This window comes from Mus caroli, unplaced genomic scaffold (assembly GCF_978045245.1).
Source record: "Mus caroli unplaced genomic scaffold, Mus_caroli_1 scaffold_20, whole genome shotgun sequence".
NCBI lineage: Eukaryota > Metazoa > Chordata > Mammalia > Rodentia > Muridae > Mus > Mus caroli.
In genome coordinates, this window is record NW_028227275.1 from 31,174,202 (window position 1) to 31,193,310 (window position 19,109).

Here is a 19,109-nt window from a genome sequence, read left to right on the forward strand (position 1 = left end):
GAGCCGGATATAGCTATCCCCTGAGAGGCTTTGCCAGAGCCTGACCAGTACAGATGCAGATATTCACAGCCAACCACTGGACTGAGTCTGGGGACCCCAATGGAAGAGTTGGGGGAAGGACTCAAGGAGCTGAAGGCAATTGCAACCCTATAGGAAGAACAACAATATCAACTAACCAGACCACCCAGAGCTATCATGAACTAAACCACCAACCAACAAGTATACATGGAGGAACCCATGGCTCCAGCTACATATGTAGCAAAGGATGGATTATCTGACATCAATGGGAGGGGAGGCCCTTGGTCCTGTGAAGGCTTGATGCCCCAGTGTAGGGGAATGCTAGAGTGGTAAAGCAGGAGTGGATGCATGGGTGGGTGGAAGAGCATCCTCATAGAGGCAAAGGGAAGGGGGGATGTGAAGGCACGTTTTGGAGGGAAAACTGGGAAGAGGGACACTATTTGAAATGTAAATAAATGTAAATAAAAAAATCACTTTTCCTGAGTAGAGAGTAGGATGGTAGTTATCAAAGGCCAGGGGAGGAGAGACTGAAAAGAGAACACACTGCCTGGTGGGTGCAGTGATACAGTCAGGAAGAATTGAACTACTTTTTAATTATGTTTTTAAAAAAGAGTCTTGATGTCTTGTCCAATAGGTCGCCTCTGGGCACATAGGGCTAATTACATTTGGATTTAAGCCACAGTTTGAAAATCGTAAGAACTTTACTCCTGTTGTGATAGTGGCTAGACACCAAACATTCCAGAGCCACAGGCAGCTGGTGGTTGCAGCAGAGATGGGTCTGCAGACTACTTCCATCCCTGCGGAGTTCCACCGGACGGCACAGAAGGATTCCCACTGACATATCCACTAATGATTATACAGACTGAGATCTGCTTTAAGGTAAACCATGAACGCTGAAGCAGAGCAGGCATGGTTATAAGCAAAACACGATCGGTCTTGACGGGTTAATCTCTGAAGCTGGGCATTGAGGAAGAAGGAATTCTATAATTCTCTCTGCTAACTGTATATTGAAATTTTCTAGAAGAGAAAGTTAAGACTTTTTCAACACTCCTTGCCCCAACCACTCAAGGTATGGGGTACGTCTGTCTATGAATATTCATTTCCTTACAAAAAGATAATAAAAACGGTCTACATGTGTATTTGACAACATGTCATGTATTATTGATGTTTTGGCAGGTGTGGTGTCCAGTGCTTTGTGATTATTAAGTAAAATATCCCAGAAAACTTTTTACCAAGCATATGAAATCATTCTTTCTAAAGGCGACTCCTCAGTTTTATCTTGTGTTTAAACAGTCCAATGCGGATGAACGTACAGAGTGGATTTGGGAGGGTCCTGAAATGTAAATGGAGAAGACCAGAAGTTACCACCCTGAGAGGAAATGGATCTGACTGAGGTAACTGAGAGAAGAACTTACACCCACAAACCTGTGGTTGACTAGGTTTTAACAAAGCTTTCAGGAAAACACAATGAAAACAGGATCGTGTCTTCAGAGGAATAATCTTCAATGGGAAATGGGATATCCACGTGAAGAAGAATGGACACAGACCCCTTTCTCACTCTTTATGTAAGAATCGGTTATAAAACAGAGTGAGGACTTATAAAATGAAGGCACCCAAATTAAGACGACTGAAGAAAATGTGTGGGGAAAGCTCTGTGACGTATAGAAGAGATCTCTCAGATATGACCTCAAGAACCTGCAGGCTAAGAAGATTGCATCAAACCAAAGGGTTTCTGTTGATAAGGAAGGGATTAATGATAACCCACAGATTTGGATATTTGTAAATAGTATTTCAGATAAGGTGGTAAAATCTAAAGTGTGCAAAGAAGCCAACAGCAAGACAATAACCTGAAGTGCAGGCAAAGGTCCCAAATGAACATTTCTTAAGACAAGACATACAAAAGGAGAGCATATTTGAAAAACACTCGACATCTGTAAGCACCATAGGCATGCCAATCTAAACCACAATGACTGTTGTCATTGTCAACAACCACTGTACATCTGTTGCTATCACTTTACTGGTTGCTAGTTTTTAAAACAGAGATAACATGAAGAAGGATAAGGAAGAGGGGAATTCATACACTGCTGATGATCATGTAAAACAGTACAGTCATTCTGGAAAACAAGAAAGCTCCCAAGCCACTGAAAGGAGAATTCCCATATGGTTCAGCTATCTCGATACTCAGCATGCCCCACAAGTGAGTGGAAGTAGAAAGCCAGAGGAATCGCCAGAGGAGAGCATCCACAGCAGCACCATTCAGAATGTCTAACGTATGGAAAGACCCCAGATGCCCATCAGTGGATGAATGCGTGTTTTAAAAGGTGTGGTTTCGGTGTGGAATGGGATACAACCATCTTTAAACAAATAAACAAGGCAAACATGGCAGTCTGTCAGTGTGGCAGTGTGGCTGGGGGCCTTATATTGAAGGCACAGAGATAAACACTACAGGGATCTCACTTATGTGAGAAATCTTTAAAAGCTGCACTTGTATGTTAAGTAGAGAATGGAGTGAAAGTTGCCAAAGGCCATTGGAGGGAGGGAGGGACTGAAAGGGGCACACACTGAGCAGTGGGTGCAAAGCTGGTTAGGCAGGGAGAGCTAATGCTGGTCATAGGGCAAGGCAGTTAAAATGCAGTAATATTCCAGAATATATAAAGGTGTATTTAAATCTTTTCACAGGGAAAAAAATGAGTGATTGGGGTGGGGTTAGATGGTTGGCCTGATTTGGTCAATCTTAGAATATTATCTCATAGCTACATGCAATGATTTGTCAATTTAAAATAAACTAAGTTTACAAAACTAAACTTACATCCTGTGTGGGGCTGAATGGGCTTAAGAGGTTAAAGTTATAGAGTTGCTTCTCTCCTTGTTCATTTACATAGACTCCGATGTGGATTTCAGGTCATCAGGCTTACAGAGCCTATAACACAATTTTATAGGTGAAAATGAATTCCATTCCATTACAGCTACAGTGCATGAACCCTGCTGGTTCTGCTTCTTAAGTATGAGGGATGAGAGACAATGGGGAGAGGGGTTGTGTTGGATAAATAGCAGTGCAGGTCCCCAAAGAGAGCTTACTCCTGTGGGAAGGAAGCACTAATGAGTTCTGTTTAGACATGCTGCAATCTGGCATCCCTCTGTGGGTGCAGGGAGTGAACAATTGGCCACATGCATCTAAAGCCAACAGAGCCCAGAGCCCCTGAGAAGCTGCCAACGAGTTCTATGACTAAAACAAGGAGAGTGAATTAAATGATACTTTGGTTCTTCTGAACCTCATTCCCATCTCCATCTCTCCATCCCTCAGGAACACACATAGAGTGGGGCTGTCCCCACGCCAGCTCTACGGTGTGCTGCTGGGTGGCATGACCAGGCCTTGTATACACATCTTTTGTGAACACAAAGAGCAACAGGATTTGTTTTTCAAAAGTTTACATGTTGGAAGAGAGAGCCAGGGCGTTCTGATTATTATTCCAGTCAGCTACATCAGTAATAACGAATGCCTAACCTGATTAGTACAATGGGCATGAAAATGAGGGAACGGACTTGGAGAATAATTATGTTAATTAACGACTCTTTGAAGATTCGAGGCACATGGGCCCGCTGAGACCATCTCAAGTAACAGATTCTAAAGAAGACTGGGGAAATTAAAAAATGAAACTGTTTAGAGCAGAGAATGGCTCATTGTCAGGATGTTACACAACTCATGTATCCTGTTATTTCAATGTACTCAGATTTCTGACTACACATGACTTCAGTGCCCCCATAGCCTTTACTTTTAGATTGCTTTTCCCTCTCTGTGTGTGCATTCTTTTTAGCATCTGGATGCCTCTTGCTCTGTCTTGCATGTTAACTCCCTTTGACAAAGGTTCCTGGGTCGAATGAGCCGTTAGCAGATATAGGCTGGGCTTGCTAAGACGCTTTGCTATCCCCTTGCAGGTTTCTTCTGAGTCGGATCCCAGTCCTTCTTCTAGCTTTGTTTGCACATCATGAACAATAATATCCTCTGGTGACGTTCAAAATTAAAGTCTGGTTTGTTTGCACTATTGCCAGGCGATGCTGATAGGCATCTAAGTCCTGGGAAGCTTCCCAAATGATGGGTTTCTCACAGTTTCTTCCTTGGCCTTAAAGTCTAAAGAATGCGTTTTAAAATGTGCCATGATTGAATGTATCACTCAAGATAGACCATACATGTGTATCCACAGAGTCTAAGCTATGAACTGTCCCGCCGATTCGTCGATTTGCAATGGGGAATTCTAACGTATCAGGACCTAAATGACTGACGTGCAACTTCCACGTCGCCTCCACTAGGAAGACGCATCTGCTTCTGCTACAAGAAGAAATCTAGTCACCAACCCAGAGATTGATCTCGAAGAGTAGAAGACAAGAGAAGCACAGAGGTTGTGGAGATTGGTGGTGAGAGGGAAATCTCAGGATGAGAGTGTGCATAGCCTTCAGAGAAGCGAGTGCAAACAGGCAGGGAAGCAAGTTGACCCATGCATGCATGCAGCTGATGAGTTTGTTCATGTAGCTCTGATAGAGTGTGGCACTAATTAATGAAAGGCACAGAACACTGAGCCATGGAAACAGAGCCAATTAGAACGACAGGAGAAAGAACTCTTAAGTCATAAAATGCTACAAAGGCATTCTGGAAATGTCCTGGTATATGCGCTTTTTAAAATATCTTTGGCTCTCCATATAAAAACAACTGGGCCAGGCAGTGGTGACGCACGCCTTTAATCCCAGCACTTGGGAGGCAGAGGCAGGTGGATTTCTGAGTTCGAGGCCAGCCTGGTCTACAGAGTGATTTCCAGGACAGCCAGGGCTATAGGGAAAAACCCTGTCTCAAAAATAACAACAACATCTGGGGCTGGAAAGGCAGCTCAGTGGGTAAGGTGCTTTCTGTACACATCTGGCAACCTGAGCTCAAGCCTTAGAACTTACATGGTAGAAGGAAAAAATGAATTCCTGAAAGCTGCCCTAAATATACACACATAGAATGGCGTGCCCTTGCCTTCTCTCACAAGCACACTCACATCATCATCATCATCAATAGCCTGCAACTACATAGCACATCAAAATACATCACTTACGACATGACTAATAAGTTATTCCCACAAACCCTAAAACACAAGTAGTTACAAAACTTACAGAAGAAAATATAGAAGAAAAAAAATCTGCAGTCCTTGGTGTACAACAAAGATATCTTAGGATATAAAAATCATGAACTATGAAAGAAAACTTGATAGTTTGAATATCACCCAAACTAAAATAATTTACTCCTCTAAAGACACTGCTAACAGTAGTGAAAAGACATGTCTGGCATCGTGGCAGGCACCGGTAATCCCAACACTCCAGAAGGTTCTGAGAACAGCCTCAGCTCCACAGTGAGACCCTGTCTCAAAAATCAGTAAATAAATCAGCAACCTGAAAAGGTATCCTGTATGCATGATGTGTATATAACTTATAGAGGACTCACATTTTAAATAAAGGACACTTAAAATTCAATAAAACAACTTGATTTTTAATTGACAAAATACTTTCACAAACACTAGACAGGAAAAAAAATCAAAAATAACATATACCAATAATATGAAAAAACATGCAGCAGTATTAATTTTTAAAAAAATTAACCCTGATAAGATACAGCTCTCCAGTCATTAGAATGGCCACACTCAGTCTGAAATGTTACTGGATGAAGGCCTGGAAGATCATCCGGTTCTGAAAAAGCCAGTGTCTGAGAGACCAGTGTGGGAGGAAAAAAAGGCTTTATTCTGGGGCCCAAGAGGAACGCAGTAGAGGCTTTTGCTGACAAATCAACTTCTTAACTCCAGAGAGTTGGGGTCACAGACACAGTGGGAATAACAAAGGAGAAAGACAGGCCAGCAGGGAAGAGATACATGTGTGCCTTTTCAGGGAACAAATAGAGATATTTCAGATGTCATATTTTTATGTCCTTTTCATGCTCCAGTGTTTCCAGTTATGGTGACTGGTAGGTGTCTTTTGTACTTGAAGGAGAAGGAGAGAAACCAAAAAAGTCCAGATCAAGTGACCCTTGTGTCATAGTTCTAGACCAAACAGTGCTTAGTGGTCTACACGTCTACACAGAGCTGATGAGGCTCTGACCCAAATACAAAGGCCACAAGGAGTGAGACACAGGAAGAACACAGAGATGCCAAGGCTTTCCATCTGATTCCTGTAAGCCACCAGACATCGGTAGGCCCAAGTAAAGAATTAGTGGTTTCCTCAAAAGTAGACTCTGGGTCCCTGAAAATGGACACCCTTTATCATCATCTCCTGTGGTACAAAGATATTATCTCTCAGCAAAGCTAGTGGGAAACCAGTCCCATATCACCCTGCAGTGTAACCTTCAACACTAGGGATCATTTAAGCCAGTGAGAGCAAATAGACCTACAGAGTATATCTAGGTTTTTTTCCTTGGTATCAAAAATGCCAAATACTGGTGAAAGTATTGACCAGTTGCTTTCTTATGCACTGGTCAAAATGGGAAGAGGAAAATTACTATGGCACACAAATCTATTAAAGGTTTACAATATACCCACCTTAGGATTTCAGCCGCCCCACTCCTAGATATTAACCCAAGAGAAATGTAAACATATATTTGTACTATGACTTGTCATTTTAACAGTCACTCCAAACTTCTTAAAACAATATAAATGTTGTTCACCAGGAGCTGAAATAAAATACCCACTTTAAAAAGTATACTGAGCAATAGAAAGGAGCAGACTGCCAAGCCATGCTTAGCCATGCAAGTTGGATGAACTTCATCTATTTGAGTAAAGGAAGCCAGATCCAAGGAATGTCTATTGTGTAATCCATTTGTATAAAGTTCTAGAAAATGAAAATGAGAAACAGCTTATAATGGCAGAAAACAGACTTGGGTTGCCTGGGCCAAGAGCGGATGGGGGATTTGACTGCAATTAGACAATGAGAACACTTTAAGAAGTCTCTCTTGGCACTGACACAAAGGTATTGTATTGGTTTGAATGAGAACAGCCCCTATAGGTTTGTCTGCTTGCACTTGGTCTGCTGTTGGTTGAACTGTTTAGGAAGGATTAAGAGGTGTGGCCTTCTTTGAGGAGGTGTGTCCTTGGAAGGTAGACTTAGAAGTTTCAAAAGTCTATGCGTCTCTCTCTGTCTCTGTCTCTGTCTCTGTCTCTGTCTCTGTCTCTGTCTCTCTCTCTCTCTCTCTCTCTCTGTCTCTCTCTCTCTCTCTCTCTCTCTCTCTCTCTCTCTCTCTCTCTCTCTCTCTCTCTCTCTCTCTCTGCCTCCTGTTTGTAAATGCAGATGTAAGTTCTCAGCTACTGCCCCAGCACCATGCCTGCCTCCTTACCTGCTGCCGTGCTTCCTGCCGTGATGGTCATGGACTCTAACTCTTTGAAACTGTTAGCCTCTAATAAATTCTTTCTTCTATAAGTTGCCTTGGTCAATGTGTCTCTTCACATAAATATAAAAGTACCTAGGACAGGTATAGGACTATTATCTTTTTGTACGTTTTGTTATTGTTTTGCTTTTATTAGATGTATTTAGTTAGTTAGTTCACTAGTCATAGAGGTTGGTTCTCTTCCCACCATGTACAGACCAGGGATCAATCTCATTTTACTAACATTTGGCAACATGTGCCGCCACCCTCTGAGCCATATTTCTAGCCTTATATATTTTTCCAAATAACAATCAACATTCCTGAGGTAACCGTTATCTGGAACATCTTTTGAAAAGTGCCTCTGAAGGGCTGGAGCAGTGGTTCTCAACCTTCCTAATGCTGTGACCCTTTAATACAGTTCCTTATGTGGTGACCCCCAACTGTAAAATTATCTCATTGCTACTCCTGAACTGTAATTTTTGCTACTTTGTGAACTGTAATGTAAGTGTGTGTGTTTTCCAATGGTCTTAGCTGAACCCCTTGAAAGGGTCATTCATTCAAAATCCCCAGGGGTCATGACCACTAGGCTAGACAGCTCTCAGGTTCTACATGGAAGCTTATAATTAACTGATGCCCTCTCCTGACCTGTTTCCCAGAGTTCCAGTCTTTCTACCAGAATTCCCACCTTCTACTTCCTGCCTTTTGCTAATAGGTCATTAACTTTTTATTGACAGCTAATGGTTCCACAATACACAAGAGATTCTTTCTATTCCCATACATATAAAATAAATTTTTAAAAATTCTGCACCTGGAGGGATATGTTAATCCTGGGCCTGAGTAGTCAGTATCTGAACTGGATTCAAAAACGGGACTGATTAGACTGAGTGAAAGAGGAAGAAATAACAAAGAAAGGAGAAGAGGGTGCTATGAAGTTGATGTCAAAAGGTTTCCAAGCCAGGGCAACTCTGTATGAGAGAGATTTAAGATGGGAAATTTTGAGGGATGTTTCTGGGAAGAAGAAAAAAATGTCAAATGACACATGGCTTCGTGAAAGTCGAGGAGTCACGTTGTGTGTGGGATCAGGAGGCAATGTTCTGTCTATGGGGATGGTGTAGGCTGAGAAAGATTTTGTGGTTGTCAGTTGCTCTTGCTTGAATATGCTTCATCCTTTCTTAAATTCATTGTGAACTTTTATTTTTGTTGCAATGATGTAGAGAGAAGAGTGTATTGTGGAGCCACTGCCCTGATGAATGAAAGGACACAGAGTTTTCAGGGTGACAGTATCTGCTGTGAAGATGAATAATTAGAAATCAAGGCGTTCTGGTTGGATTTTGTCAACTTGACATGAGCCAGGGTCATCTGTGAAGAAGGAACTTCAATTGAGAAATGCCTCCATCAAATTGGCCTGATGGTAATACTTTAGTTCATTTTCTTAGTTGATTGATATGGGAGAGTCTAGCCCACTGTGGGTGGCACCATCCCTAGACAAGTGGTCCTGGATTATATAAGAAACTAGGCAGAGTAAGCCAGTAAGCCGTGTTCCTCAATGGTCTCTGCTTCAGTTCCTGCCTCCAGGTTCCTGCTTTGAGCTTCTGCCCTGACTTCCCTAAGTGCTGGACTGACCTGAGAGCTGTAAAATGAAAGAACACCTTCTGTCCTTGGTTGTCTTCAGCCATTGCATTTGTCACAGTAATGAAAGGCAAAGCAGGGCACATGGCCATCCTTGTGTTTATTGTTCCTCACACACACCCTGGCCCTTCCACTCTCCCGCCCTGTAGCTCTGAACCAAAAAATACCCCATGACCTAAGTAAACTTGTTCTCCTTATAAATTATCCAGTCTCCATTAGCTCATTATATCAAAGAATGCACAGCTAGACCAGATGCTAAGAAAACACTGTTCTGATTGTTATGGGATTATTGCCGAGGGGAAGCTTTGGTGGCAAAAGAGCCAAGCCGTTAGGAATAAAACTCAAAAATCAGAATGTGTCTGGAGACAGTTAAATAAGCAGTGGAAACTCTGAGTGAGGACAGGGAGTTGCCATGGTGGGTAAAGGGATTGCAGCACAAGGTTGGCAGCCTGAGTGTAGATCTTTAGAATCATGAGAAAGGTGGAAAAGATATTTCCTCTGACCTCTAAATATATGCTATGGTATGTGCGCACCCTTGTGCACCTAAAGGTACACATGCATACACAGAATTTCAAAAGGATGAAGAAAGGAATGAAAGGAAGGAAGGAAAGAATGAATGAAAGAACAAAAGAAAGAAAGAAGAGAAGAGAGGAGAGAAAGGAAAGGAAAGGAAAGGAAAGGAAAGGAAAGGAAAGGAAAGGAAAGGAAAGGAAAGGAAAGGAAAGGAAAGGAAAGGAAAGGAAAGGAAAGGAAAGGAAAGGAAAGGAAAGGAACAAAAGCTGAGCCATTGGTCTTCCATTTGGGAACTCTTGGCCACACTTTGTTCCAGTGGACCATTAATATCACTGACATTTACATCATTTGATACCTACTGAGTGAGATGGCCCTTCAGCAATGTAAAGGAAATGACCACTTCCTGAAGAAGCCCTGAGTGAACTGGATGGCAGCTTTAACATTGGGTGGAAGACTAGAGAAAACGGATTATAGGCCTGTTAACTATTTCAATAGCTTGGGAGAATACTCAAGACAGTTTGAAAGCAGTATGTGCACACACCAAAGAATCAAATCGCGAGGAAAAACAAAATCTTAAAGAATGATGCCCAGCACCAGTTCCAAGAGTGGGTCAGTGGAGCAGCAGAGGAAACAGCCGGAATAATCAGGAAATGAGAAGCAGTGGATGCTATACACGGGGAACAGAAAGCAGGGTGCTTTAGGACCGAATCTCAGAAAACTGTGTTAAGATGGGTCCCTAAGTTATCTTTGTGCTCAGCACAGTTCCTGAGGCTTGAGGTAAGTTTGATGGAGTTGTTCTGTGCATCAAAGGAACAGGAGTGAAAGGATGGAGATCTGGAAGTGTCTCTAAGGAGCTTGTGCCCAAAGGATGAAAGCAACTGAGGGGTACAACTAAATAACCGGAAAGAATGGATCTTTGGTTTTTAGCTTCATCCTGAACTTTCTTTTAGGAATGGTCTGAACTCTGTCAGGTAGGAACAGAGGAAACGACTGACACCTTGTCCCAGGATTAGGTCTCAGGAAAGACATGAGTCATCGCATAGAAACAAGTCCCTTTCAGGCTTTATTTTGTTTTGTTTTGTTTTGTTTTTTTAAGCTGAACTATTTTTAAATTTTTTTACTGAAGCAAAAGTAGTCATACAAATTTTCACTTGAAAAAAAAAAAGCCAGAGTTTAGAAACAACTGTGGTTCTAAACAATTCTAGAGAAGGACTTTGTGGAGGAAGCCAGTTCCCAGAAGACCAGTGTCTGGCTTCTTGTTCCCTATAAACTCAGAGGACAGGCCACCAGTGAGTTCTAATAAAGTTACCAGTCAAACTTGAATTCTATTGCTTGCCGTCATTTCTGCTGGCAAGAACCTACCTCCAAACCCTTTTAATTTTCCAGTTTATGTACATAAGTGTCTGCCAAGAGAATATTTCTAAAGGCAGAATTAGGAGTCTCCTGCAAATAAAAAGTGAGCATGTGCCAAAAGACTTTTAGATTTTGCCAAGGAACTAATGAGTCGCTATGCCCCCTTCAAAGAAGAACTCAGAGGTGCGTACATACACTCCAAGGGACAATAGGAATCATGGGAAGAACTGAAGAATGAAGCAAACCCAGAACAGATTGCCACTCAACTTGACAGAATTCACTTCCATATCATGCATTAGAATCGTATGAGTGGCTGCAGGTTGTCTAAATTTAAAGCTATAAAACAGTTCACAAACCATTAGAGGCACAAGCCTCACAGAATCTGATAACCTGGAAGGGAACACACTAAGTCTCCTATATGCCGTGGTCTTTCTCAGTTTTGCCTGCACAGCCCACCCCTGTGTTCTAGTCTCCTATCTTGTGTTTTTAAGGCCATAGCTCTGACATTGTTTCCCAGAGTAGAGCCATCCATGAATTAACCCTTCTGGAACACAGCTGTCTAGGTCTGCCAGATTGTCTACAGGATTGCAACTCGGTTGCTTTCTTTTTCCTTTTCTCTTCTCCTTGTGTGCTTGTTTGTAACAAAGTTTCTTCATGTAGCCCAAGGTAGTCTTGAACTCTCTGCAATCCTCCTACCTCAGTCTCCAGACGACTAGGTTACAGATGGGTACCACCACACCCAGCGTGATTTTTTTTTTCTAAATTTTTCTCCTCATATCTTTCTAGCTACTATCATATGACTGGTTGCAGTGTTGTATGGCCTTACAGTAACAACATTTTCTGGAGGCAAGCACTGTGGAAGAGGGGACTATAGGAGGCAGTGAGGTTATGTTGACAATAAATCTATTAGAAATAAGCAGCCTTGCAGTTCAGGAAGAGAGGAAGAACCAAAGGTCTGGGTGAGGTGGTGGAGATTAGAGGCTATTAAGTAGGGTTAGCGTCTTAGGAAATAAAGATATGATTGAATGAGGAAAATGGGTATAGTATGACAGAGTAGTTTAGCCCACTATAAAAAGATCAAAGGCTACCAAGTGCTATGGGGAAAGTAGAGCCATCCTTAGTCATAGAATTCTATCATGTTTCCTTTATCCGGAGTCCAAACTAAACACAGAAGGTATGTACTGTGAACTCTAAGCTTCTATAAAACAAAGGTTCTTTTTAATTCATGCTATGGTCTCTTGCTTCAGGAATTCAGAAAGAAAAAAAAAAGAGGACTAATGTATCAAGTTACAATAGTGTTTCCTTTAATGCCTCTGTCAGCTAAAGCAGCTCCTCCAGGACAGACTTCCTTCTTACTGTTCTTACTGCCTTGGATTTTAAAGGACCAATATCTAAACCTATAAAGCATCACCCGGGGATATTGGTGCCAGAATAAAAGCCCAAGGCTCATCTATATCTTGCCTCCAGAGTCTGGGGGACCACAGCACAGGTTCTTAAAAGTTGCAGAAGATCTGGAATCAGGTCAAAACCCCTAGCAACCGGACTAGTTGCTATACAATCAAAAGCCTGCTACTTGGACTTTGGATTACAAACAGAGGGAAAGAAACTCATCTCAAAAATAAAGCATGGGGCTGGAGAGATAGCTCAGCAGTTAAGAGCACTGACTGCTCTTCCAGAGGTCCTGAGTTCAATTCCCAGCAACCACATGGTGGCTCACACCCATCTATAATGGGATCTGATGCCCTCTTCTGGTGTGTCTGACAGCTACAGTGTAATTCATATAAATAAAGTAAATGAATCTTTTAAAAATAAATAAATAAAAATAAAGCTTTTCTTGCAACTGTGTTCACTGGAAGAAGTTTAAGTTCACTGAAGAGAATATAGAGAGTAGAAAGAAAGAAATCTAAAAATCCTACCAGTTACAAGATTTGGTACTTGTGACAATTTCTAATTATATTTGTATCCTTTACAGTGGCTCTGGGCTGGGGAGATGTCTCAAATGTGTAAAAGTGCTTTCCACACAAGCATGATGAGCGCAATTCAAATTCCCAGGACCTACCTATATAAAAAGCTAGATATAATGCTTGAAGGTTTGCTTTACAGTGTTCTATCAGGGAGATGGAAGGCAGAGACAGAAGAGAACACGCACACGCACACACACACACACACACACACACACACACACATACACATACACACATACACACAATGGTTCTGATCCATATATATGTGTGTGTGTGTATATCTATATATATGTAATATATATACATATATATAAATATTTTTTATTTTAATGTATTTTAATGAAATGTTTCATGTTAATGAAAAACAACATATATTTTGTTTTTCATTAACATATATATGTATATATATAATAAATATATATATAAATTTATTTATATAAATATATATATTTATATATATAAATAAATATATATATACCTATATATATTTATGTTGTTTTTCATTAATATAAAACATTTTATTAAAATTTACTTATGTGGGACTGGAGTTCTGCTCAGTAGTTCTGCTTTCATACAATATAAGAAGACCCAGATTCCCTTCCCATCTGTACATAGATAGACCTTGGTCATACATTCCTGTGTAATCCCAGCACTTGGAAGCTGGAGGCAGGAGGATCAGAAGCTTAAACTCATAAACAAATAAATAAATAAGTAAATAAATAATAAGGTTAGAGTCATCTTCTCTTACATATAGAGTTCAAGGATAGCTTGGATAGAGATTCTGTGGGAAAAAAGAAAAGAAAAAAGAAAGAGAGAGGAAAAAGAAAACTTTTTAGTTTAAAAATTACTAAAACTGGTATTTGGGTGCACAAATATTAATAATCTGGACCCATAACTCACATAGCATTCACAAAAATCCATTTTATATAGATCATAGCTATAATGAAAGCCAAAACTACAGAGCTAAACCATGAAACCCAAACACTTAAGCTAAAAGTATGAAGAAAATAGAAAAGTACCTTTGCAATCTAAAAGTATTTTTATAACAAATATGTCACTAACCATAAAGAAAAACAGATTAGATCCACCAAACTTTAAACATCCTGTTCACTGGGAAATGCTCTTTTTAAAAGTAAAAGGAACAAAAGCAAGCTGAGATACATTTGTCCACAGGAGAGTGTTTTAAGTACCCAAATTTATTTAGGTAGGTGGCATTTTAAAGTTGATCTGCTAATGATGAAGTACAGGTCAAAGAATATACCTCACACTATATAAATACAGTGCCCTAAATGGAAAATACGAGGTCTTAAGTAAAACTATTTAAAATCGGCCCCCCAAAATTAAAAGAGAAGTAACAGAATTGGAAAGAAATATTTCATAGATCAAAGGATTTGCATATGGAATGTGTGAATGATTCCCTGTAACAGCAGTTCTCAGTCTCCTTAGTGTGTGATCCTTTAATGCAGTTCCTCATGTTGTGGAGACCTCCAACCATAAAATTACTTTGTTGCTATTTTATAACTATAATTTTGCTACTGTCATGAACTGCAATGTAAATGTCTGATACGCAGGATTTCTGATATGTGACCCACAAAGGGATGATAACCCACAGTTTGTGAACCACTGCTCTGTAAGATGTACTGCTAAAGAGGATAATGTAGTCTCCTCACCTGAACTCATGTTAAGGCACAGCCACGTGGTTGCAGGAAGTTCTTAGAAAAGTGGGGCCCAACAATGGGGAAGAAGAGGCAGGCAGATCCTATGAATTTGCAACTAGCCTGGTCTGTATACCAAGTCCCAAAACAACGAAGTGCTATGTCTTGAATCCCTATCTCAAACAAAACAGCAAAACCCAAACCAAAACAATCACAGCAAAACCTCTTTTATCTTTAAACTCTAATAAAATTGTCTTCAGGCTTCGAAGAAGAAGAGGAAGAGAGAAGAGGAAGAGACGTGGGTAGTTTGCTATGAAAGAGGAGCATCCTTGAAACAAGGAGGTTTTATGTACAATCAAGGAAACAAGAGTGTAAGAGAGACTATCAAGACAGTAAGAAACTGGAAAAACCAACTCAGTAGACTTAAGAATTGGATTTGCGAAAACTGAAGGAGGGAACTCAAGTGAGCAGCCGTCATGATGGAAGAAATTGAGATGAAGACAATTCATTATCTGTACTTAAAGGATAGAAGAACCTTTGAGTTGACCTATTTGCAGTTCCAGAAGCTAAGAAAGCACTTCGAGAAAGACCATTACCCTAAGGAGGAGACTCTGCAGGCCTTGGCTGAGGAACCCAAACTGTGGAAAGAAGTCATCAGATCCTGGTTCTTCACTCAGCGTAAAAAAGAGATATGGGGAACAGACGGTTTTTGATGGGCGTCAAGGGTTGGATAATGCGCTGTTACTACTGTACAAGAAGGACCGCCAGGCAGAAGAACTCCAAGGAGTGCTCTCAGAATGACCCTGGACTCTCTGAAGCGTTGGAAGCCTTGGAGAGGCTCAAGCTCTCTTCTGGGTACCAAAGCAGAGATGGCGTGTCACAGGATTTCTGACTTTTCAACTTCTTTGTTGGGGCAGGCGTCTGTCTATGGAAGAAGGTACATTAATAATAAAGCTTGCATTCATAAAAAAAAAATTGGATTTGCTTTGCTTTGGCTAAGGGGTCTCCATTAGTCAGCCAGATTTGTTACATAACAAATAACCACAAAATCTGAGTGGCATTTTAAATGCATCTATCTATCTTTTGGCCTAGTGAAATGGCTAAGTGCATGACTTGGGGTTTCTATTGCTGTGAAGGTGCACAATGACTACAGCAACTCTTTTTTTTTTTAACTTTGTATTAATTCTTTGTGAATTTCACACCATACACCCCAATCCTAGTGATCTTCCCATCCCTTCATAACTGCCCTTGCAACCTCACTCCCAAAAGATAAAAACAACAGAAAAGAGGAAAAAAAAATAACATTAAAAAACCCATCTCACTGTGGGACCTGTAATGTGTCACAGTGTGTCCCACAGTCTACTCTTTTGTCCACCTATCGTTACTTGCAAATGTTCACTGCAGTGAGTCATTGGTCTGGTTCGAGGCCTCTGGGTTCTGCTACACTATCAATATAGAATCCTCACTGGATCTCCAATCAAAATCTTGTTGTTTCCATGTGTCGTGGAGATCCCACACCTTTGATTATGCAGAACCAGCCCCTTCGTGTTGCGGGAAATATTAATAAGATGACACTATCCCTCGCTGAACCCCGCTACTCTACTCGCAGCCCGCGGTCTCTCCGCCTCTAGGCTAGCACCATGCAGAGGATCTTCCCAGCTCCTGTTCACCTGCCTCAGAACCACTTGTTCCTTCTCATCCATCCACCCCCTGTGGCTAGTTGTCACAAATCCCCTTAACCCAGTAAATCAAAACTCTAGAAGCTTATAATCAGTCAGATTTAGATATCAATAAATTCTCAATTCACAAGATGCCCACACAATAATCTCAGAGCCAATTGATAATGGTACAAGCTGCCCACCTAGATTAGACAAGTTATCCAAATTATTCTATCCGTTTATGGTATTCATAGCTACCTGTGGCTATTTAAAGCCATGCAGAATCTGGAGTGTTTTCCTCTTCCTCCACCTTCGTTCCTTCCTTCCTTGTCCATTCTCTCCCCTCTCCTCCTTCTCCCCCAAACTTTTCAGCTCCACCTTCCCTTCCACTGCCCAATCACTGGCTCTAGCCTTTATTTTACAAGTTAAGGTGGGAAGAAGGTTCACAAGAAGTCACCTGTATATGTGATTCACTCCTTGTCCGCAACCCCTCCTGGAAAAGCAGAATCAGCATCAAAATACAAACAGCACCAGGACTATGCACAATACTGTCATGCGATCCAGAAGTTCACAGATGCGGTAGATGTTGGGGTGTACCAACTCAAAGCCCTGGATCTGGGCCTGGGAGGGAGCTGTGTTGTTCAGCCTGTTCAGTACCTTCACCACCAAGGCCAGCTTTCCCACTTTGCCCAGGTAAGGAGTCCTGTCAGTTTTCCTGCTGTGACAGCTGGTGGGACTGACTCTCCCTCTCCAGCACTGCCCTAGCTAGGAGAGGGGCCTGAGAGGTTCTCTCCTGAGCACCACAGAAATTCTTACAGAAGCAAAGATTTCACTGAGGCTGGCTTACAGGTTCAGAGGTTTAGTCCATTATCATCACAGAAAGAAGCATGGCGGCACCCAGGCAGACATAGTCCTGGAGAAGGAAGGAAAATTTTACATTGAAAGCAGGAAGGATGAGTTTGAGCATCGGAAACCTCCAACCAACAAGGCCACACCTACTCCAACAAGGCCACACCTACTTCAACAAAGCCACACCTACTCCAACAAGGCCACACCTACTCCAACAAGGCCATGCACCCTAATTGAGCCACTCCCTATGGACTATGGGGGGGCCATTTTCATTCAAAGCACCACAGTGGATAAAGGAGCTTGCAGCCAAGCTTGAGAGTTGAAGTTCAATACCAGGGACTCACAGGGTAGAAGTAAATGAAAGACTAACTCTCAAAAGACTCCCTCTGGCTACACGCCCACTGTGGCATACATGTTCATATGTGTGCTCATGCATGTATACACACTTAGAATTTTAAAATGCTTTGAGGAGCCATGGAGAAAGTTCAGCATCTGGTCAAGGCACTTGCCGGAGAGCCTGATGGCCTGGGTTTGAATCCTGAGACCAAATGGTAAAAGGCGAGAACTGAGTTCTGACCTCCATCTATGCTCAGCGGCATAAGCACATATGTCCACACACCTGAAACACACACAAATACAGTCAATGTAATTTTTAAATTAAATTTGAAAATCCATCTATTACTTACGTGTAAGGTTGATGGAGGTATCTCAACGTCCCACCACACCCCCACCACAACTATACCTCATACTCTAGTAGCTGCTGTGGCCTCCTTCAGAGTTCTAGGATCCAGGCTGACAACAGAACACTTACTGGATGGACATTTTCTGTTTGGTGATGGAATGGCAGTACAGTGCAGGCTTCACTCTACTTATATATTTCCAATTCCTCAGCAAAGGAAGTCTTGTTGGTTGAATCCACAGTTAGTATGAAACTACCTGCCTCACCAGCCATGGTAGTGCATGCCTTCAATCCCAGCACTCATGAGGCAGATGGGCAGATCTCTGTGAGTTCAAAGCCAGCCTGATCTGGGTAGTGATCTGTGTAGCTCAGGGCTGCACAGTGAGACCTTGTTTCAAAACAAAACAAAATGTAAAAACCCCAAACCACAAAACAGAGCAAACAAAACTATCTACTTTCAGAGTAGTGGGGGGGGGGGTGTTTTAGAGGTGAATATGTCTCTCACAGGAAGATACTGATGGTGCCTTGAGACATTTAGGGATATCATAGTGTGGATAATGAGAAATTATTCTACCATGTATGAGATAGATGCCAGGGGTGCTACCAAACATTCTACCATGCTCAGGGAACACACACACACACACACACTGTATTTCCTAAAAGAATCACTCTACCCAATGTCAGCTCTACTGAGGTTGAAAACCCCTGACTTAGAAGAGAAATTTGACAAGTTAGGCAGCAACAAAGTGAAAGATGTTGAATTTGGACCATTATTGCACCCAGATAGATCCCGAATGTGAATACTCTTACTAGACTTCTTCATTGAGATTTTTCATAAAGAATTATCTCCTAAAATTGATAGCTTATAAGAAGTAAAACATAATATAGCACTCTGACCCTCTCAATTCCCTTCAAAATCTTTTAGTTTCTGACTTATTTTCTCATGCCTGTGTAATGGTTAGTGTTTTCAACTTCACAGAATCACCCTGGAGAAAGGTCTCTGGCCATGTCTGTTGGGAATCACCTTGATTATGTTAAAATTGAGTGTGGTAGTCCACTAGTGTGGATGGCACCCACTCCCAGTGCTGGGATTTTAGTTTGTATAACCTAAAGAACATGAGAGGAGCATAAGCACTCCTCCCTCGCTGCTTCCTAGTCCTGGGTGGATATGACAAGCATCTTCAAGCTCCTATGGTCTTGTGTCCCTCCCTCATCATGATGAACTGGACTTTGGGACTATGAACTAGAATGATCCCTTTCTTCTTTAAGTGGGTTTTCCAGAGACATTTTATCATAGAAACAGGAAAAGAAACGTAGACTGACATTGGTACCCAGAAGTGAGGCTGTTGCTGTGATAAATCTGACAAGTGTGGTTCTCAGGCCATTGGAACAGTTTTGTAGCTGGACTGT